Source organism: Sarcophilus harrisii, chromosome 1, assembly GCF_902635505.1.
Source record: "Sarcophilus harrisii chromosome 1, mSarHar1.11, whole genome shotgun sequence".
Taxonomy (NCBI): Eukaryota; Metazoa; Chordata; class Mammalia; order Dasyuromorphia; family Dasyuridae; genus Sarcophilus; species Sarcophilus harrisii.
In genome coordinates, this window is record NC_045426.1 from 554,795,997 (window position 1) to 554,817,515 (window position 21,519).

Sequence of the window (21,519 nt, forward strand, 5' to 3'; positions counted from 1 at the left end):
TTCCTCCTGCATTATCCAACAGATGGCCCTTCAGTCATTCGCACTGTCTCATTTATATCTTCAATTTTTCCTTATCTATTGGCTCCTTATAACTCACTCAAATCTCACTTGAGCTAGCTTCCCATAATTCTTCAATATTTTATGTTAAAATTCTTTAAGAAGGCTATCTACAATAGATATCTTCTCTCCCTCTCTTCTCACTCTCTTTTTAACCCCTATAATATGAATAACTTCCTGATATGGTGATGGAGGTGGTGATGATGATGGGATGTTAAGGAAGGACTGGCATGTCTGGTGTGAAATCTTTTCAGGACTTTTCTACAACCTTTAGCATCCACCAATATTCACCTATAGCTACACAAAGCTGTAGCATACACAGTGGTTATATACCAGGAAAAACCATCTTGGCAGATGGGCTAAGCAAGATTGGGCATAATTGAGAAGTCTCAAACCTGTTGTAAAGTCAGGGGAGTATCTACTTTAAGCATTTGAAGTTTTCTCCCAATGAAATGGGCAGATAAGAACAATTTATTCTGATGCCAATGGAAATGGCAAAAGCAGGATCTGTGAAATGCTAAGAGACTGAACAGACATTGTAGACTACAAGATCATCCACTCTAGAGTGGGCTATCATCAGTTAACCTAACTTATGCTTTGTCATTGCAGTCTGATCACTTTGGAAGAGTCAAAATGACAAGTTTGTGGAACTATGTCTCACTTAAATTCAATCCATGCAGAAATCAAAAACATTATCTCATGAAGTCATTGGTCCTCTTAAAAAAAAGAACAAAAGAAAAAAAAAATGTCCACTAAAACTGCTCTCTCCAAAATACAAATAATTTCTTGAATTTCAAATCTAATGGCCTGCTGCTCATTTTTATAAACCTCTATGTATCTTTTAACAATTTGGACACTCTTTCCTTTTTAATACTATTATCTTTCTAGGTTTTTCTCCTAGTTTTCTCCTCCTATCTATCACACTATTCTTGTCTTCTTTAGTGAATACTCATTCAGGTCACACCCATTACTGTCCCACAAGTGTGTTAGTCTTTTTTCTCTCTCAATACTACTTCCTTTGGTCATCTCATTAACTCCTGTGGATTTAGTTATCATTTCTATGCTAGTGATTCTCAGATCTACTCATCTAACCCTAACATCTCTGTTGCCCTTTACTTTCACATTTTCAATACCTTTCAAACAACTCAGACTGGAAATTTCATAGATATCTTAAAACTCAATGTCTCCAAAACTGAGCTTATTGTCTTTTCCCCTAAATCCTTCTTCTTCCAAATATTCTTAATGTTGTCAAAGATATCATCCTCCTCCCAGTCTCTATTTGAAGACTTTTTTCAAAATATCTTTTGCTGCTTCCTTTTTTTCCCTGAAAAAGGAAGGAGTGTGGATATTTCCACAGAGTATGGATATCTTCCAGAATTCTGTCCTCACCCAGTCTTTTTTCTACATGTATATTCCCCACCCTTCAATATTATCTATTCATCTTGTTTCATTCATAACCTCTACATGAATGATTACATGGAAAACAGGTAGTATATTGGATAGGGAACTGTTCTTGAAGCTAGAAAGATATGTATTCAAAGTTGCAATATATGATTGTCATGGAATATTGTTGTACCATAAGAAATGAGGAGCAAGATGCTTTAAGAAAAATCTAGACCTATGTGAACTAAGGCAAAGTGATCAGCTCTGTTTTATTGTTGTTTTGTTGTTTTTCAGTCCTGTCCAATTTTGTGAGCACATTTGGGTTTTTCTTGGCAAAAATACTAGAGTGCTTTGTCATTTCCTTCTCCAAGTCATTTTGCAGATGAGGAAATTGAAATAACAGAGTTGAGTGACTTGTAAAGATCAAATGAGATAACATATGCAAAATGCCTTGTAAATCTTATAATGTTATCTATATTTTTAGTATTGTAAATGATTTGCCTGGAATATTGTAGATACTTAAAAAAACTTTTGTAGGTTGATTGATCTGTTCCCTGAATGGTATTCTTCAATATATATCTCTGACATCTTTACTTGTATATACTTGCCCATATTTAGAATGCAGTATGTTCACAATTAATACCATCTTTTATTGTAAACCTGCCTGTCCCTGCAACTTATACATTTCTATTGAGCAAACCAACTTGCTCCCATTCACAAAAACTTAAAATATGATCTTTCTTCTCCCTCCTCACTCATATTAAACAGTTATAAAAGCTTGACAATTCTTCTGCAAAATCCAGCCCATCCTCTGTATTTTCTATAACCTTCTAACTGCTGTCAGCAAAAGCTAAGGCCCTTGTTACCTCTGGCCTATGCAGCAACTTACTAAATTTTTCCCTGCTTCTTCCTCTTCATTCCACCCTTCACAGCACTGCCTAAATAAATGTTTCAGATGTATGAAGATCATTCCCTATGAAATATTTGTGTCTTCCCAGAATCTAGGACAGTTCTTTGCAGTCTATAAGCATATTATAGGCGTGGTTTTTTTTAATTGAATTCTATCATTACTCAGCTGTAGCTAAAGTCAGGAAGACCTGAGTTCAAATATGATCTCAAACCCTTACTAGTTTGTGATCTTGGGCAAATCACTTAACCTCTGTCTGTTTCAGTTCGCCAATTGCAAAATGAAGATAATGGTTAACACCAGCCTTCCAGGGTTATTTATAATTGCCAATCAAAAACATCCTCCTCACCTCCTCTTCCTCTTCCTCCTCCTCTTTCTCTTTCTCCTCTTTCTCCTTCTCCTTCTTTGTATCTGTCTGCCTCTGTCTCTCTCCCTCTGTGTGTGTCTCTCTGTTTCTCTGTCTCTGTTTGTCTCTCTGTCTCTCTGTCTCTCTGTCTCTCTCTCTCTCTCTCTCTCTCTCTCTCTCTCTCTCTCACTCACACACACACACACACACAAACACACACATTTTCCCCTTCTCTTCTTTTCTCCATCCCCCCTTACCCTATTAGGATGTAAGCATACTGAGGACAAGGCCTATTTTCCCTTTTAAATTTGTATCCCCAGAACTTAATATAATACTGGCACAAAGTAAGCCTAGTAAATCTTTGACCAGCCATTCATTTTTTTCACATTAAGATTTAGTAAATTCTTTCTTCATAATCCTGAAAGTAAAATTATGGAATATTACTGTTCTGTAAGAAATGACCAACAGGATGATTTCAGAAAGGCCTGGAGAGACTTACACGAACTGATGCTAAGTGAAATGAGCAGGACCAGGAGATCATTATATACTTCAACAACAATACTAGATGATGACCAGCGCTGATGGATCAGGCCATCCTCAGCAACGAGATCAACCAAATCATTTCTAATGGAGCAGTAATGAACTGAACTAGCTACACCCAGAAAAAGAACTCTGGGAGATGACTAAAAACCATTACATTGAATTCCCAATCCCTATATTTATGCACACCTGCATTTTTGATTTCCTTCACAAGCTAATTGTACAATAATTCAGAGTCTGATTCTTTTTGTACAGCAAAATAATGTTTTGGTCATGTATACTTATTGTGTATCTAAGTTATATTTTAATATATTTAACATCTACTGGTCATCCTGCCATTTAGGGGAGGGGGTGGGGGAGGGGTAAGAGGTGAAAAATTGGAACAAGAGGTTTGGCAATTGTTAATGCTGTAAAGTTACCCATGTATATATCCTGTAAATTAAAGGCTATTAAATAAAAATTAAAAAAAAAAAAAAGAAAGTAATCCTATATTACTGATAAAGGAAACAAGATTTAGCAAAATTATAACTGATCATGATTACAGAGCTAAAAAGAACCATTTTTTCTTATTCATACCAGTATAACATAACATCTTAGAGCCTCTCAGGGCTTCCCTGATTATCTGAGTGATCCCATGCTTCCTTAAATTACTCATCACTTAGTTATAAAGGCTTTCCTTTTAACTTAATATCTAAATTATATTTTTGTTTATTGTGTAAATGTATAATATCTTCTACTGAATTAGAAACTACATGTAGAATTACAATGAGTCCATATCTATGCAAATTATTATAGAATTTTGAGTTAAAACTGACACAACTGGGAGTTCAACTACTCCAACCTCCTCATTATATTGTTGAGAAAAATTAAGAACTAGATATTAAATGACTTGCCAAAGTGACACAGGTCAAGATCAGATTAGTTCTGAGACTCAGACTTCTTCAATATCCCTTTTCCCTTAGATCTCTCTCTCCTCCTTTTTGGCGAGGATGGTGGGTGGTTATTATAGAGCTTCTATTATATCTTTCACTTAAGCAGGATTCCCAGAGCAGAAATCTCATGATTTCCTATTTGACTGTAGGACTGCATCATATTGTTGTGCCACAGTTCTCTTTTACTGTCCTGACTCAGTTTCCCTAAATTGTTCTACCTCAGTTTCCCTAAATTGGTTCTGCCTCAGTTTCCTAATTGGTCCTGCCTGTTTCCCTAAATTGGTTCTGCCTCAGTTTCCCTAATTGTTCTGCCTCAGTTTCCCTAATTGGTCCTGCCTTGGTTTCCTTCATTGTTCTGCCTCAATCTCCTTACTTGCCCCCTCCCCCCTCCAGTTTATTAAGACTGATATAACTCAGAGCTATTTTCTCTAAGGTTATAAATTGTCAATGTGTAAACTCAGGAAGGGGGACGCCAGACTTTGTGTCTGTAGTCAGACACTTTAACTCCCAGCTTGTTAGAATTTATGATCCTACCCCCCAACCTGTTAGAACCAGATTTATGGTTCCTGCCTGGAGATTCCAGCTCACCAGAGTTTGGACTCCACCCTCCTGCTTTTGTTTAGCTACTGTGTATAAATATGTCATTTGGGAACTCACATTGGGTTCTAGATGTTGGCTGGATGCTAGATTCTTGGAGACAATAGTCTCCAAGCCCTGGGACCAAACCATGGACCCATTTGATCCCAGTATATCTCTCCCATTTAATAAATTATTAAATACTCTCTAATCTCTAGCTTGCCTCAGTTTCTCTGGCACTACAATATCTCCATGTTCTCCTTCCCTCTTCTCTGTCTTTCTCCCTCATGGACCTCATAATTTCAACTTCTTTTTATAAGTTGTTTTGTTTCCATTGCATGATCCTTGAAGAAAGGATCCTGTGCCTTTCTTTGTATTCCCAGTGCTTAACATAGTGCTTGGCCCATATTATGAGCTTAATAAATGTTTACAACTCTCTGATTCAGGGAATTGGTAGTTGGAACAATGATTTGTGCACATCAGAGTCCTCTGGTCCCAAAGTCCCTTTCCACCTTATCACATTGTTATACTATACTTTTTCCATTTAATTATAATTTTTTCATAAAATCAGAAACTTTTATTTTAAAAAAGGCAAATTTAAAAAATATTGATACTTAATTTGTATCATTTAACATCAAACAGAAGAAAACACCTATCTGCCATTAGATATCTTGCTTATTTTTACTTGTTGTCCCTTATCATAATTTCATGTGATTCATATCTCTCCTTCATCTTGGATAGATCTTGCACTTCTAATTGAAAGCTTTTCTGGGGATTTGCAGAAAATCCTGTAAAAAAAAAAAAACACAAATCAAGGACAAAATATCTTATAACTGAAAAATAACTGTCTCTTTGGACAGAAGAGAAGCGATCTATCAATCCACAAGCATTTGTTAAATGCCTTCTATGTTCCCAGAACTGTCCTAGACTGGATATAAAAGTGTCTGTCCATAAGGAGTTTATATTCTGACAGAATTACATATTATCAAAAAGACATAAGATGAGACTCAAAGGTGTATTTTTTTTACCTGACCTTTTTTAAAGGCAACACAAAGAGAATTCTTTCTGTGTAAAGTCACCAGCCTTAGGAAATTTCTGATTCTAATAGCAAGATATATACCAGGACAAGTAGAGATTACCAGTAGGTAATTTATGCAAACTAGCATTTTCAGTAGGAGAACTTGGCCTTTGTAAAGTAAGATCTTTAACAGAACTCAGGTTGAATGAGGCAACCACCCATTTGGTGATTAAGGTTAGGTAACAAAGAAATGAGGCAAAGATGGCCCTTTTTTAACCTAATCATAAATAAATACATAAATAAATAGGAATCAGTCTGAGAGGGGAAGATCTTCTGGGTTTCTGACCAAAACAAGAGCAATCAAAACAAAACCAAAAAAAAAAAAATGTCAGGGAAGAAAGAAAGAGAGGAAAAAAGCAAGGAAGGCTATGTTGCCTAGTCTTCAATGGGGCATCTCTCTCTCTTTTTTTTTAATAGCTTTTTATTTACAAGATATATGCATAGGTAATTTTTCATCCTTGACAGTTGCAAATCCTTTTATTCTAACTTTTCCCCTCCTTCCCCCCACCATGGGGCATTCTCTTACTCACAACTAACAGTAAAAGCAACATAATACTGAAATCTATTTTAGCAAGTATGGAAGACAAAGACTTGCTCCTCTCTTCTCTTCCCCTCCCCAACATGGAGCTAAAGACTTCCATTTTAGCAAGTGTGAAAGGCAAGAAACATATGTTTGTATTCCTTTTATCATCAAATAACAACTACTAGTGCATAAAATGTCAGTTTTTACTAATCCTAAAAGGGTAAATAAAAGAGCTAGAGGAATACTTCTTCACTCTCTGGATTGTCAAGAATATTCCTTGAAATTATCATAATAATGGATAACATGAATATGACACTTTTACAAAGCATCTTAGATATATTATCTCATTTGATTTTCATAACAATACTGTGAGATAGATGCTATTATCCTTATTTTCCAGATGATAAACCAATGGTGGGAGAGTTTAAACTTACAAGAGATTATTTTATTAGGAAACATTTGAGGCAACAATCCGATTCATATTTCTTGCCTCTAAGTCTGGTACTTTCCCTTTACTATGCTACCTAGCTACTTTATAAAGTATGCTTCTAAAAGAAAATCAAGAAGAAATATTCTTTGAGAGGAATCTCTCCTGAGAGTTCTTAGAGAGGAATCTAAACCTGAGAAAAGAAATTGAAGAATTGAAGGAAACAGATAAAAAGACAGAGAAAGACTACCACAGAATTGCTTTCTGATGTTTGAAACTTTATTCAAGAATCTTCCCCCAAAAAAGTAAAGCTAGATACCCTAAGGAGAAAAGCAACACCCCATGTTTCATAGAACAATGATTTGGATTTACATATTCTTGCAAGAGAGAGGATACCTAGAACTGGATACAGTGAAAAGAGACAAACACTAGAGGTTTTTACTTTTACCTTGGTGGAAATGCTCTCCTAACGGGGAAAAATCAGGTTTATTGCTTTATTGCCTTGAATTGCCTTATATTGTACCTTATTTCATCAAATATAAAAACATTTCTTTCTAGCTTATGGATAAAGGTCACTGAAATGTAAAGATCTAGAGTGAAAGTAAAAATTATGACGTCCTGGTCAAAAAACTAATGACTTTATGAACATTGGTGATGTTTCCATAACTAATGCCAATTTAAGTGAGGGGAAAGTAGATAGAGTGAATTACACATTAGGAAAGAAGACAAGAATGGAATTTGGATTTCTGGAACAGAACATAAAGCATATGAATAATAAACTCTGACCACGGATAGAATGAATCTGATAAAGTCAAGGGAAAAAGCTTATCTTCCAAAAACTTGCTGATCTGATGAAGGTGACTTTAGCATGAAAATGAAGAGAAAATTGACCACATATATTCACTGGCAGATACCACAGAGACTGGTAAGTATGATATATTAATAAGAATAGCAATAGATATATCCAGTAAGTGACAGCAGACAGTATCTAAGAAGGACAGAAATAATATTCATGACTTAAGATGACTATGCACAAGTTCATACAGTCTGAATAATAAGCTAAAAAGTGAGCTAAAAATCTTAATGCACAGAGGCAAATTTGATCTCACCTGAGACTTGGCAGGGTATGACCCATAAAATTATAGCAATGATTCAGATAGAATAGATTAGGTTAAAAAGGGAAAGAAGTAGCATAGCATTGCATATCAGGAAGATATATTCCAGTAAAACAAATCTATCAACTGGAGGTAGAAAGCATGAAGAGTAATGAGATAAGTGTCAATAAAAGAAGAAGAAATATATTAACAGAAGTATGCTATAAACTGGGGCTTCTTAAACTTTTTCTATTCACAACACTTTTAGCCCCTCAATTTTTTTTTTTTTACATGACTGGGTATATAGACATATAAAATAGATATAAAAATCAAGCATTTGTTAATAATAAATTATAATTTAATGATCCCTTACATTCAGGTATAAGACCACATATGGGAAAAGGAATAATAATGTAAGAAGCTCATCTAGAGAGCACACATCCAGGAGGGATTGAAAATGGATTTGAATTCAGATCTCCCAAACTCCAAGCACAGCACACTATCCATTATGTCATTATTTTTAAGTGCCTCCAAAGTTAAGAACTCCCATTTTACTATATTGGCAGTTGCTTACTTTCTGATTCATTATTTACTTATGCATATTATATACTTTCCCAAAAAAATCCAATTTGAAAATCTGTCACCCTACAATGTCTAAATAATCCTGTTAATCAAGTTAATTCCTAGTACTTGAAGAAGCCACAGGAAAAGCCTCAGGCATACTCATCCTGGTACTTTAATTGAAATTAAATTTGCACATAAATGAAACAAGCTAAAACAGTTTAACAAACAGAACTATTTTTGCAAATAAAAAAGAAAATTTCTCTCACATCATATAATAATGTTGACCTACTTTCTTGGGAAGAAATCTTTTCCAAATAACACATTGATCCTGAACAAATTTTTTGAACAAGGTGCTTCAGAGATTTGGATCTTTCTAATTTCTTTTATCTTTCATAAATCATTCAATCAATAAAAATATATTTACTAAGAAACTAAGATATAGAACTCACTTTTAAGTCAGAATGATTAAGGATCTTGAATCCCTGTTTAATGAGGATCAGTTGAATAATTATTGGTGCTTAATCAAAAGTCTATAAACATACAGGTCACTCTCCTTCCTTCCTCAATAAGTTTTATAGCAGACTCACAAATTTTTTTCTCCTCTCCCTTATACTAGAAACTTCATCAACAACTATCACTTTCCTACAAATAACCATTCAATTCATCAACTACTTATTACCCATGAGGTGCCCCTTTAACCCATCTCAGCCACACAAAATGATGGCTATATTCTTGATTTTGACATCACCAATAAGTTTACCATCTTTGTATTCAGGAATTCTGAGATCTCATTATCCAATAATATTCTCTTGATTTTTCACCTTGCCCCCTGCCTTCTCTTAGAAAACTCTACTCTTTGTCCACCCTGCATCTTCTAATCTCTTAACCCATAAATTCTAGAGAATACAGTAACTCTATGCTAAGATAATTGTGATAGCTTGCTGGAAGTTTGTTTGCATCAAAACTCCTCTCACTCCAATTCATCCTCAATTCATCCAATAAATAATTTTTCCTTAATTGCAAGACTGGTCATGTTACACACATTCCAATCCCCTAATCAATAAATGCAAGTTGATTCCTAATGTCTCCAAGATCAAATACAAAATGTTCTATTTGTCTTTATAAGCCTTCTGTAATCTCTTTCTGGCACACCTTTTAATCTCTTCACACTTTAATCCCCAATATGTACTCTCTATTTTATTGACATTGACCTCCTGGCTACTATATCAAGAGACACTGCATTTTTTGGTTCCAGGAATTCTTTCTGACTGACATCCATGCCTGAAATGTTCCCCCTCCTACTATTCAATACTACTGAATTCCTTGGCTTCCTTTGAATTCTACCTAAAATTCCATATTCTATGGGAAGATTTTACCAACTCCTCTTAATTACAGTGCCTTCCATTTGTTAATTATTTTCTATTTGTCCTGTATATATGACTCTCTTTGTATATATTTGAGTGTTGTCTCATTTAATTGTAAGCTTTTAGAGCAAAGACTGTCTTTTACCTCTTTTGGTACATCTGGTGCTTAGCCCAGTACCTGGCACATGTACACAATTAATAAATATTTACTGATTAAATGATTAATTTGTTAATTATATTAAAGGATTCAAATTTGTTAATTATATTAAAGGATTCAAAATGCTAATTATATTAAAGGATTCAAAAATTTAATGTATTGTGGGATCAGATTTCTGTTTAGATCCAAAGGGCAGAAGCAACCATAAGCATTGGGCAGAAGATGCAACAAGACGCTTAAGCTTCACATCGGGAAAAAATTCCTTACAATTTGGGCCATCTAAAAGTGGAATTGATTTTTTTTTTTTTAAAGTTAGGGTTGGAGGCAGAGTTTCTCATTCTTGAGGGTGTTCAAACAGTAGCTGGATGAGCATTTGTCAGGTATGTTATCAAAGGAATTCCGTTTGGACAAAGGTGAAAATAAATGGCTTCTGAGCTTCCTTCTAATACTCACATTCTTTGATTCTTTGGCATTAGATGATTCAAATGAATATACTCAGTCAGAAATCATTGGCATCTACCCATCTTTCAAAAAATTCTAAAAATGTTAAATAGTTGTCTTTAGTAAGAGGAAAAGCCATGATAATGGTTTTTAAAATGTATTTTTATGGCCAGTATAGAAATTTATTTTGATTGAATTTGATTGATTGATTGCATATGTTTCTAGTAGATCTTTTTTTCTTTCCTACTTGTAATGGTCAAAGGAACAGAATGTTAGGGATGCATTTTTGTTGATTAAAAACCAAAATTAATGAATGAAGAGATTAAAGATAGATAATAATCTTTGATATTTCAAAAAAATCATGGGACCTTGGAATGGATACTTCCTTTACAAATACAGTTTGCAAACTCTCATCTCTTAATGTTCTAGATGGTACAATGGATAAAGAGTATTGGATTAATAGGCAGAAAGACCTTAGTTCAATTTCTCCCTTTGACATTTATTAGGTAAGTGGCAAGTCACTTAACTTCTTTCAGTCTTAGTTTCCTCCTCTATAAAATAGGAATTATAATAATACCTACATTAAAGAATTAGGGCAAAGATCAAATAGGATGGCATATAATTTTTGCAAACCTTAAAAAACTATACAAATGTTCACAATTAGCATTTTAGAACTTTGCTGAATTAACCTCATAATTAGCTCCACTATCAAATCCATGAAGACTACCTTTACTTTATTTGCTCTGCCATTTGACATGTGGGGTTATATATGCATAAAGATAAAGCATTGTTGAAGGACTTTTGAATAGGACTTCAATTGTCAAATTTTTTCAACTCTCAGCAATATGAGAAGAACCAGCATTATATAACAACAAAATTGTTTACTATTCAGTCCTATTCCATCACCCAATGGTTCTCCTGATACTTTCATCTCTACCTGACATTTTTATTCCAATTAAAATTTAAATATTTCTTCCGGAGGAGGAAGATAATAATTTAAATTGGTATTGACAATTGGAAGTATATGAAAAATGAACTTCCTAGAGAATAATTTACTAGTGTCAACAAGAAAGAGTATGTGAGAATTGAAGCATCCTTTTGCCTAAGGATGGCTCTGATTATGATTGCAACATTTGTTCATAATCGGTATTTAGCGAACTTACTATTATCTATCTACTATAAAAAGATAATAAAATAAAATTTATAGAACACAGTCTTTGATTTGCCAAATCTTGCTTCTAATAAATATCTACACCACCATGAAAAAGTCACTTAATTTCTCAATGCTGTGAAAAGAAATGCTGACCTAGACTTATAAGTGGAGTTCCCACTATGAATCCTCTTCTCCTATAAAATATGACCAAACTGAAAATGTGTGTGTGTGTGTATTCCATGCATTTTGTTTAGATATAAAGGAAGAGAGAAAAAATTAAACACAATCTTGTGGCAGCTTGGGTCAGACTAATATCCTTTATTAGTCTGAGTAGTGGAACATGATAGGGATGGATGGGACTCAACAAAGCACACATAGAGAGAAGGTAAATAATGCATAGTTGAGGACAATGATCCTGAATATCATTTATATTTTAAGTCCTCTTTGGATAAATTTTAGCTTTGGCCAGCTTCCAGGATGGTGTTTAGATAATATTATCTTTCCATTTCATTCAACAAACATTTGTTTCATTAACTTGGTCTGTGAGCATTTATTAAATATGATTATATTATATTATTACACATATTGCATTATTTATATGCAAGGCATTGAATTAGGCAACAACAAAATAACAACAATAGCAAAAGTGTCTGATTTTTGTTTTTTGTTGAAAACTTACCTAAACAATATTAATACAGATTAGAAAATATGGTTTAGCTGGAAAATAAATTCATAATAATAGAGGACAATGAAGGTCATTGTAGATTTTAAAGGTTCAAGATAGAATTTTATTAGAAGATGGTGCTCCTGCTCCAAATACTTATTAATCAAAAAATAAAAAAAAAACAAATTTTGATTTTTGTGTTTGCAGTTTAGGCAATGGAAGGGAACCTCAAAATGTCAAAATCAAAGCAATCCCAACTTTAAAAAGGAAACTCCAAGAGTATTGAGAAAAAATAAGAATAAGAATAAGAAAATTATCACCTGGATTTCAAGGGTTAGAGAGAATCTCCTAGGTAGATCAGTCCTACCTGAGCTAACCTAAACATCAGCTGAAATTATTTCTTCATTTTACCTATCAGCATACTGCAACCAAAGAAAATCACTTGAAACAGAGTTCTGAGTCCTATTGTACACAGACATGGGTGACAATAAATGTATTTCTAATCTCTTATTAAATATGACACAGCTATTTGTTATAGATGAACCTTATATAAAGTTGAGAAAATACATTTATTTGATTTTAGTTATTAAAAAATCAATTAGCCACTTTTTTAAAAAGGTTTAGCTTGTTTATTCTATTGGATTGTTCCTTCTAAAAAGCTTTTTTGATTAAGTTTTCTATTGAAGGATGTAGGGAATTCAATTACCTCTCTCCCCCCCACCCCTGAAAAAATTACTAAATCTTAGGAAGTATTTTACCAAATGCCATTCTTTACTTAATAAAGGGCAAGCACTATATTTTATGATTTTCCATTCATTCAATAGAGCTCTGGTGTTTGTAATTGTGTATATAAAGTCATCAGTCTTCTAGAGCCATCTTTAGCTGAGCAAGCCCCAAAGCATCGTCCATTCTGCTCAGATCTGATCAGCATCTTTATAGTTTATCAGCCTTGGGGTTCAATTTTGTTTTGGATGCTTTTATAAATGAGCACAATCACTGGTGAATCTGTTCTTCCAGATTGCAAAGAGAAAAATCGAGAGAGGAACTTTAGTAGATTACTGTGTCATTGAGGATGAAGTACAAGCACAAATGTACCTAAAGTAGTCTCAGAGATGATTCTGCCGGGTGTACATTTTCAGTTTTATTCCACTAAAATTAGATGATTGTCTTAGTTATTATTGTTTCTGAAGCTATACTCTGTCCCCAGGCAAGGTACATGATCAATGCACTATCTAGCAAAATCAATTTGTTCCAAAGTACTATTTATTTTTAAGTGAAAAAAAGAAAAAAGGAAGGCAAAAAAGAGAAGTTATAATATATAGAAATATAGAAATTATTTAGAACTTTTTATTTTCTAGGCAGGACTATGCATTTTTATATAACTAAGCAGCTAAGTAAGACAGTGTAGTCAATTTCAGAGTACAAGATAGATATAGTAAGTGTTGTTATTTAACATTCAGCCAGCCAATGGAAATCATTCACATTTTTTTTCCTTTACCACAAATAGTAAATAAGGAGAAAGGGAAGAATAGCCTCGTAGTTGTACTGTTAGATTTACATCCATAATTTCTCCAGGAAATACTCAGGAAAAAAAAAAAAAACTTACCCCACAATGAGCTATTTTTCCTATAGCCAGATGACTGGAGGAACAACCAGCAAGAAAATTTCTCTTCTTTCTCTTCTTAAGGAATTCTACACTCTACCAATTTTTATGTGACATGGACCCTTTGTCAATCTAGTGATGCCTACGGATCCCTTTTTAGAATGATACATACATAAAATAAAATACAAAGTATAAGAAAGAAAACCATTTACATTGAAATATAGTTAACATTTCAGAAACTATGTTTATCAGTCCCAAGTTAAGAACCCCCTAGATCAAGTAGTTATTTCATGTACCTGGTGACTACAAAAGATTGTGGTTTTATTGATCACTTAGCACAGTGTCTGGCAAAAAGTAAGTACTTAAAAATTCTTTTTGATTGACTAACAGAGAAGCTACACATGAAGGTTCATAGAACATTTAAAAATATGTAATAAGTATGAGGCACTTCTGTAATAGGAGTGAAGTTAGACCTGAAGTGAAAGAATCTTCTCATATAAAAGGTAATGATGAGAATCTACTGCTACCATGAGAAATCATTCAAGAATTCTTAGAAGAAAAAAAGATGAGTCATAGTGGTTGAAAACCACTTACTAAATAGTACTGAGTTTATCATATGTCAAATTAATATGAACTACATAGGGAGGTATTCTTTCTTCTCAGAAAGAGTATCAGGCTTTAATGGAGAGATTCCTGACTCTTGTCAAGCCTGACAACTACTACTGAATACTAGGCAAGGAACTGAAGACTTTAGCAAGACAGGTGATTCTTTCAACACTGCTGGCTTTTTAACATGAGAATTCTGAAGGGAAATGAAGATCTGGAATGTAAGGAACTACTTAATAATATAATGTATGAGAGTAGAGTTTTTATTTATAGGCCATGCTTAAAAACACAAGAATAATAGGCTTGTGGACAGAATGGATGAAATAATAGGGGCAAGTCAACATATACTTTCATAAAAATTTCAAAACCTGATCAATAGTACTTTAAATTGAAAATGGAGGGAGAGGGGGAGAAACCTAAAAACATAAATCCACCAAACCACATTCTATGAAGAGGAAGAATTGTGATATAGATAAAATAACATACATGTAGAGAAACAGTAATGCCCATGTGTCAATTTTCAGAACATAAATTATTATAGAGTTCTTACAAATGTCAACTAACACTTGTTGAAAAGCTATTTATAACCGAAATGTTGTTCTCGAAAATGTTATTAAAAAGTACTAACTAGATAGCATAAAAGAGGTGGGAGATAATCTAAAAAATTTATTTTCATATATAAAGTCAATAAATCCAGAAAGAAGTAAACCTATGGTGAGAAAACATTTTAAAACGTCTGACTGAAAGAAAGAAATAGATAATGAGGTCTAGAATGAGGTCACAAAGCTGACAGAGATATATGATATATTAATGATAAGGGAAATAGCATCTATCTGAATATCCGTTGAAGTTCTTGCCTTGCTAAAAAAAGAGAAACACACACAGTTGTTTTTGTTTGTTTTTATTTTTACTTTTCTTAATAATGTCATTATTCAAAAATAGCCAGGGAAATGACAAAGAATGGTGATTTCTGGATCTTATTCTTACCCCAAACAGGAAATGATGGAATGGGTTTTTGTAGCAGAAATTCTGAGAATGTTAGGAGGAAGTGACCACTTAATCATAGAATTAATGAAATAAAGAAAGGACATAGTCTGACACATATTGTGGATTTGGGAAGAAAAGATTTTAAGATAGTTCAGTGATAGAACAGGAAGGTACCTAAAGTCAAATATTCTGAAAGGAATGTTGGGATGGGATGCTCTCAAGAATAAAAGTTTTATGACAGAAACAGAATAAGTTTTGAGCAGGAAGAAAAAATGACATAAAGAGAAAAATAAAGATTTATATATATAAATCCATTCACCAACAAAATTAGATTTTATAACAAAAAATGCATATAATAATGGAAACGAGCAAGAACTCAAAACTCAAGAGGAGTTCAAAAGAATGGTACAGTATTATATAAGAATAAGGTCAAGAACACTAAATGTCTAAACGAGCTGAGGCTATTATGAATGCTAGGGACAATAACAAAAGAACTTTTGAAAAGATACTTATGGTGAGGGGGAAAGGTAGGTGCAAAAAAAAAAAAAAAAAAGGCTATGGACACTGTTGGAATTGAAGGGAGAATGATAATGGACAATAGAAGAAGAAAAGATTACTTAACTCACATACTATGGTGTTTTCCCTACAAAGGAAAATAACATATAGAATTGGAAGGCTAAGCCAAAAGTGGGTCAAAAGGAACTAAAACCCAGTATAAAGGCATAGATAGAAAGGGTATATATCTGCCCTCAATGAGTTCAAAGGGCCAGGCCTAAATGAACCACATCATTAGATAGAATGAAGTATCTGATCTTTGAAAGATTATTCAAAATGAGAGAAGTGCTTAAGGGCTAAAAATGACCAAATGTCCCAGTTTGTTTGTTTTTTTGTTTTTTTTTTTTTAACAGAAGAGTATATTCTTTGGCCCATATCCTAGTTCCTAAACAACAAAATTCTAGAATATATTATTAAGGATGTTTCCTGAGCACTTGAGAGGGGAGCAATAATCACTGAGAGTCAGAAAGGTTGAACAAGAAGAGTATAAGTCTTTCTTTTCCTTTTATGAAATTCTTACTTTATTTAGAAGGATGGTAAGAATTCAAAGAAGCTGTGTTAATTAAGAAAATAATTTCACAAAGTCTTCCATTGTTTCCTTGAGGACAAGAATAAGAGGTGTGGGCTAGACAAAGGTAAAGTAAAGGTCATACAGAAGAAATCAAAAGATAAACCAAAGATTACTAGATATTGAACATATTTTAATTTGATAGCTCAGTTAAGGAGTACCCAGAGATGGCATGTTCATCACATTTGTGACTGAAGCAAAACTGGAAAAGATAACAAATATATTGGATGGAAAATTAAGGAACCAAAAGGATTTTGACAAGCTAAAATAATGGGCTCAACTTCATGAGATAAAATATAAATGAGAAAACTATAAAATTCTCAAGTGCAGTATTATACAAATCAGCCATATATAAACAAAAGGAAAAGGGATAGCTAGAAAACTGTTTGCATTTAAAATAAACTTGATTCTGGAATATCCTGATAGTAGTAGTAGAAAGAGTAAGACAAGGAGGAGGAGAAAAAAAATAGAGAAGGAGAACTAACATTTAAATAGTGTTTAAGATTCATAAAGAAGTGAGTGGAGACTCATAGTTGATGAGGACAACATATGATATTTTTAATCACAATTCATGAAGCCAAAACAGCTATGAATTCTACCAGTGGAAGATGTGTGTGTTATTAAAACTCAGATTCTTAAAAATAAATCCAATTCATTGGATCCATGATCTCATCACTATAGTTACTTTCTAGAGCAAATTAACATCTTGGCATCCAGTATAATTCTAGCCCATATTCTCTAGGTAGTATAAACCCCAAATTTTGAATACCTTCTTCTTGATCTTTTCATATAGCACAACTGTGAATATAATATCTAAAGTATTGAATAAAAAGACTGTACATTTATTATCTTTCTCTAAATATAAGATCAAAACCATATCTTTCCCACTCATTCATGTTCTACATTATATCTTTTATGCATCAAACTTTAGCTAACATAGTAGCAGTTACTATGAAATTCTCCAATGCTCTCTGGAGATTCTGGACATTTAGTTCTGAAATTCTGTTGTGCTGTGATTTGAACTCATAAAGCATTACCATTGATTTTTTTGAGATGGTAACTTGTGATCACTAAAAACAATACACAACCCACCAAATGGAGCACATAGGTTTTCCACCTCCCTTTTATCATCTTTTCTGAGACTACCTCATAGTTAATATACATTTCCAAGTATAATATAATGACTTATGAACTAAATCATTGACCTCCCATCTACCTATATACAATAATCTGGGAACTGCACAATGTTTGTCCACTTGACTTCTCCTATGTAGATTTCTGAGCAAATTTATTTTCAATATAAATAGATATACTAAGAAGATTCCATAATATTCTACAAGTCAGTGAGTTCAAAATAATGTCATCTATAAATAGGAGTATATTTTAAACCTTTGTATCTGCAGGAGATCCTTCTTCTATTTTTACTATGTATACAGAATTCTCTTTAACACTAGCACATCTATTTGGCAAACCTATGCCTACCTGTTTCATGGTATGGTATATTCATAGTATTGTTGAATAAAATTGTTGATTACATCTCTCAAAATACTTAATACATAATCTATTTATATGACCAGGACCTGAAAACCCTAGAAAATCTGTCTTATAAAATAAAAATAGGTACATTTTATGGAAGAATCATCCATTTCAGCCATCTTGGATTTTAATACTTTATAGAAAAAACTCAGAACTTAGAAACTAGCAACTTGCAAATTAGCTTTCAGGGGATCCCAACATATTCCACTTGTAAATGTAACAATAAAATAAGAGGCAAGACAGAGAATAGTATCTTCTCAGCAGAACTGACCTAAGAAAAGGGCAAGACAATGCCAAAATCAATAACAAGTATAAATGAAAATGTAACCAAATGCTAGCCAATGAAAGAGGTAAAACAGTGAAATTGGGTGAGGATGTCTCAGACAGGAGAAAAAAATCACCCTATATTTCAACATCTAATTAATTCTCTAAGTTTTTTGTTAAACATTTTTTTATGAAAAATAGGAGAGGTTGAAAATTAAAATTTACTAAGAACCAATATAATTCAACTCATTTTCACATTCACTCAGTGCTTTACTATGCTTGGGACTCCAAGCATAATCCTTGTTCTCAAGTAGAAGAAACAAATAAGATTAATGGACAAAGAAGTATAATATAAGGTGAAACTTAATAATACCAAAGAAGAGATCTAAGCAAGAGTAAGGATAAATCACTTTAATACATGGAATTAGGAAAGGCTTCTTGAAGGAGTTCATAGCTCATCTGATCCCTGAGCCTGAAAAGAAGAGACATTGTACTGCTTGTACTTTCCAGGAATTAGGGAACACCTACAGGAATACATAGAAATAGCAGATGATAGGATTAAACACAGGCATGGCAGATATATAGTCCAGTTTGTATAAACATATAGTGTAAGGGTTGGGGGAGAGGTGGTGTGTGTGTGTGTGTGTGTGTGTGTGTGTGTGTGTGTGTGTGACAGAGAGAGAGAGAGAGAGAGAGAGAGAGAGAGAGAGAGAGAGAGAGAAAATGTGTTTGCACAAAATAAAGGTAGATATATAGTTAGATGTCAGATTCTAGAGGGCCTAACTTTCCTGATAAGGAGCCTACCTTTTTTCATACAGGCAACAAGGTGTTCCTAAAGATTTGGGAGTGAAAGTTGTTTGGAGATTTTGATGTAGTGAATTTTTCCCTCTTTAATTGATTTTGTTTTATTAGGGAGTGATAAGTTTGATTTAGAAATAATTTTTGCAAATTCGTTAAAAATTCAGTTCAACTTACCAAAAACATATTAAGTAGCTACTGTACCAGGCACTGGGGGAAAATTTAATATATACATAAAAGAAATGAAAGCAATGTTATATAAGTTTCAAAGAGAAAAAAGTATATAGCACCTACTAAGTATCAGGTACTAAACTATGTGCTTTAAAAAAATAATATTTATAAATATTATCTCATTTAATCTTCACAATAACCTAGCTATTACTACTGTGTTTCACAACTGAGAAATTGAAGGCAGAGAGAGATTCAGAATATGCTCCATGACTACCCAGTCAGAAAATGTCTATGGATAGATTTGAACTCAGTTCAGGTCAACACTCTAACTGCAACATCTAGTTGTCTCTTTTCTCAGGGAAAAAGATTCATTATTAATCTGGGAAAGGCAAAAAAGACTTCCCAGAGGAAATAACATTTAATTTGAACTTTAATGAACAATTAGGAATTTCCAAAGGAAAGTAAGGGAGAAAAGATATTTTTTTACTTAGAAACAGCATTAATAAGTTTACAGACAGAAAAATGCAAGGCATTCTCACGGGACACTGAGCAATTCAATTTGTTTGGAAGATAGAGACTGTAGAACAAAAACGATAGTAGATAAAGCTGAAAAGTAAGGATGGCACCAGATTGTGAAGCATCTTGAATGGCAGGCAATGGAGTCTGAACTGTACTCTGTAGGTAATAGATATCTGTTGAAAACTTCTGAGCAGAAGGTACAAAATGTTCACAAAGTAGCAAAGATAAAAGCAATGCTTCAAATAAAGGAATAACTCATCTCTGCTACTTCCACACTTCTTGCTCTCACAGGAAAAGCTATTTGCTGGAGGGTGATTGATTAATTCTCCCTGTGGGTTCTACCATTGGGTAATCCTGAGGGGCTGGGATTTCTAACATCCTTATTCATAGATCTCCCACCTAATTTTCTCCCCAATATCTGGCAGCTGATTGATATTGATTAGCTTTTACAGAAGGGTATTTACAAAGAACACAAAACAAGAATAGTTGCAAAACAATATCCTCAAAAACGGAGGTACATTGTCACCTTGTACCCACACATGAGGACATTAGGAGAGTACTCTCAAAATTAAAGAATAAAGATAGTCATTTATATTTGAAACAAAAACTTGAAGCACAGGGGTACTACATGACTATTGGATCTGGAAGTCTTTTCCTCCTTTTAGAGAGTAATCCACTTTGGGACATCACAACAGCAATCATCAAACTGCTTCTTTGCTTATCTGGACAGTTACATCACACACAGTGATTTGGTTAGAGGATCAATTCAATCCTGAGCTGGGTCAAACAAATTTCTCAACTGCCAGACTGTCACCACCAGCTCTCCTGGCTTTATTGGTTAGGTAGGTATTTCCCCATCAAAAAACTTATTCAGCCATTTTATTTTATCCACAGCTCAAAACATTCTTCCCCATTCAAAAGCTGGCAGGGAACCCAGATAGTCACCCAAGTCTACCTGACTTCTAAAGCAAATTGCTTAACTACTCTATCCATCCTGTTTCTCTGCCACTGAAGATTCATTGTACTTATTGTCATTTGCTTCTGTTTTTTTTTTTTCAATGAAACTTTGATTTTTAAATACCACAAAATTTTGAACTGATGACAGAACTTCAAACTTAATAACATAATCCCCTAAATTTGGATCACATGTAAGATTCCAGAAGACAGTTTATTACATGGAGACTACTTAGCAAGAATAATAGATTATAATAGATGAAAATTATGACTTGGAGAGTGAATCCCAAGGGATGGTCCTCTAAGGGTTCAAAAAATCAGTGGGGAGAAGCAATTGTTTAGCAAAATAAATGATACAACTAAAAATAAATTCATAAACTATGTATAGTTTGACCTGATATTTTGTAGCTCTGTCCTTTCAAAATGTTGAGGGTTCCTAGACCCTCATGAGTAGATTAAATTAACAATGAATATTATCAGAGAAATAGCTAATTTTGTTCTATTAACCATTTTTATACGTTACTACATGGTCAAACCCCACAGTGATAAATCTTTTAAGATGGGAAAATCAAAAAGAAAACAGTAAGTTTTATAGTTCTACAGAAATGACCCATTACAATAAAGTAGGTAAGTTATATTCATGTTTTTTCCCTATTGAATTGTAAGATGAACATTAATATTTGCTACTTAGGGTTCTATTCAAAGCTTCCTTGGCAACAATATTTCTAAAAATGGCCTAATTTAAAGCACTA